The sequence below is a fragment of the Halichoerus grypus genome, chromosome 5 (assembly GCF_964656455.1).
Source record: "Halichoerus grypus chromosome 5, mHalGry1.hap1.1, whole genome shotgun sequence".
NCBI classification, from domain to species: domain Eukaryota; kingdom Metazoa; phylum Chordata; class Mammalia; order Carnivora; family Phocidae; genus Halichoerus; species Halichoerus grypus.
The window spans coordinates 79,488,593-79,491,426 of record NC_135716.1 but is presented as its reverse complement, the minus strand read 5'-3'; the positions used below and the strand labels follow the sequence as shown (position 1 = coordinate 79,491,426).

The 2,834-nt window shown below is 42.6% G+C and overlaps 1 pseudogene; it reads left to right on the top strand.

Annotated features, from left to right (window-relative positions):
- The first annotated feature begins 659 nt into the window (after positions 1-659).
- LOC118549876 (importin subunit alpha-1 pseudogene) lies at positions 660-2,613 on the top strand (annotated as a pseudogene).
- Positions 2,614-2,834: the final 221 nt, after the last annotated feature.

The following is a 2,834-nucleotide window of genomic DNA, read 5'->3' as shown; positions in this document are numbered from 1 at the left end:
ATTGTGGTATGACTAGTGGTTTTTGATGAGGACCTGGGCATTTGGGGTACTATGTTATGAGACTCTGGATCTTATTTAAACCCATTACATTTGACTTTGTCTGACAGTGCTGTGATGGGGAAGGTAGGTGTTGCCTTGTTGCTGCCAGGGGGAGGTAGAAGTCCAGGCTGCCCCCTAGGTCTCTGTTGACACTCATGGGTCAAACTTTTTAATGATGGTCAGAGGTAGAAATTCAAGGTTTCCAATAGGCTTTAATTGATGCTCTCCTTTGCTAAGAGCATCTCTGGTTACTTATGGTCATGTGGCCTCCACTGGCATCATGGAAGGAGTATGACTTCATTACACCTGGGTTATGGTGAAAGTCCTGGCTCTCCAGCAGGCCTTCTCTGACATCACCCTGTGGGGACAGGGAAGAATTTCTCATGCCATCAGATTGGAGTAAAAGTTCACACCACCCATGTGATCTCCATTGAAACTGTGAGGCTGGAGTCTTTTTACTACCCAGCAGGAATGGAAGTCCTGGTTCCCTTATTAAGGCTTTCTTGATACCACATCAGCAGGGGGCTTGAGACATTTATACTTTTTAAAAAGTTCACTTAATTGCTATCTGTAAATTAGATTCCATTAAAATGCAAAGACTATAACACCGTCTTTGGGGTGATCCATGGTGGATGTTTTGAGGGCAGCTGACCCGCAGCCTGCATGCTCCGGACTGCCTCTTGTGGAAGCCTGAGCTGGCCGTGTAGCTTTCTCCCTTTGTCTCATAACCATGTCCACCAATGAAAATGCTAATTCACAAGCCGCCCGCCTTAACAGATCCAAGAACACAGGGAAAGACAGTACAGAAATGAGGCGACATCAAATAGAAGTTCATGTGGAGCTGAGGAAAGCTAAGAAGGATGACCAGATGCTGAAAAGGAGAAACGTAAGCTTGTTTCCTGATGATGTTACCTCTTCAATACAGGAAAACCGCAACAACCAGGGCACTGTAAATTGGTCTGTTGATGACATTGTCAAAGGCATAAATAGCAAGAATTTGGAAAGCCAGCTCCAGGCTACTCAAGCTGCTAGGAAACTGCTTTCTAGGGAAAAACAGCCCCCATAGACAACATAATCCGGGCTGGTTTGATTCCAAAATTTGTGTCCTTCTTGGGCAGAACTGATTGTAGTCCCGTTCAGTTTGAATCTGTTTGGGCTCTCACTAACATTGCTTCTGGGATGTCAGAACAGACCAAAGCTGTGATAGATGGAGGTGCTATCCCAGCATTCATTTCTCTGTTGGCATTTTCCCATGCCTACATCAGTGAACAAGCTGTATGGGCTCTAGGAAACATTGCAGGTGATGGTTCAGTTTTTCGAGACTTGGTTATCAAGTATGGTGCAGATGACCCAATATTGGCTCTCCTTGCAGTTCCTGATATGTCATTTGTAGCATGTGGTTACTTATGTAACCTTACTTGGACACTTTCAAACCTTTGTTGCAACAAGAATCCTGCACCCCATTAGATGCTGTTGAGCAGATTCTTCCTACCTTAGTTCGTCTCCTGCATCATAATGATCCAGAAGTATTGGCAAATACCTGCTGGGCCATTTCCTACCTTACTGATGGTCCAAATGAATGGATTGAAATGGTTGTGAAAATAAGAGTTGTGCCCCAGCTTGTGAAGCTTCTAGGAGCTACTGAATTGCCCATTGTGACTCCTGAGCTAAGAGCCATAGGAAATATTTTCACTGGGACAGATGAACAGACTCAGGTTGTAATAGATGCAGGGGCACTTGCTGTTTTTCCCAGCCTCCTAACGAACCCCAAAACTAATATTCAGAAGGAAGCTACATGGACAATGTCAAACATCACAGCTGGTTGCCAGGACCAGATACAGCAAGTTGTGAATCATGGATTAGTCCCATTCCTCGTTGGTGTTCTCTCTAAGGCAGACTTTAAAACACAAAAGGAAGCTGTCTGGGCTGTGCTCAACTATACAAGTGGTGGGACAGTTGAACAGATTGTATACCTCGTTCATTGTGGCATAATAGAACCATTGATGAACCTCTTAACTGCAAAAGATGCCAAAATTATTCTGGTTATTCTGGATGCCATTTCAAACATCTTTCAGGCTGCTGAGAAACTAGGTGAAACTGAGAAACTTAGTATAATGATTGAAGAATGTGGAGGTTTGGACAAAATTGAAGCTCTACAGAGCCATGAAAATGAGTCTGTGTACAAAGCTTCATTAAAGTTGATTGAGAAGTATTTCTCTGTAGAGGAAGAGGAAGATCAGAATGTTGTGCCAGAAACTACCTCTGAAGGCTATACGTTCCAAGTTCAGGATGGCACTCCCAGGACTTTTAACTTTTAGATGGTACAGCTGAGGCAGAAAGTTGTTTGTTGTGTACTCTGTTTGGTAGAAGTTTGTCTTACTGTTTCTCTACTAAGAACTCTTTTTAAATGTGTTTTGTTATTGTAGCACTTTTTACAACGAAACTCTACTTGACCAGTTCCAAACTGTACAACCTGTATGAAGCTTCTCCTCTCAGTGGGTTTCTTATTTCTATGTGGAATCTCCTCTCTTGCAGTGTCCTGTAAATAAAGATTAAATTCCACTCTTTTCTTTAAAAAAAATTGCAAAGACTATTAATGCTAGCTATTTCTTCCCTTCAAGCAATCTATGGCCTGCAGACCAAATCTGGTTCATGGTTTTTTTTGTGCAGACCTAGACACTCATATTCAGCTCTGGGAAGCCAAGAATAACTAAAGTCAGAGGTTTGTAGTCTCTAAAAGGAGTTAGTACAAAATGTCGTTAATGAAGTACCTGGAAGAATAGGCTACTGTTCAC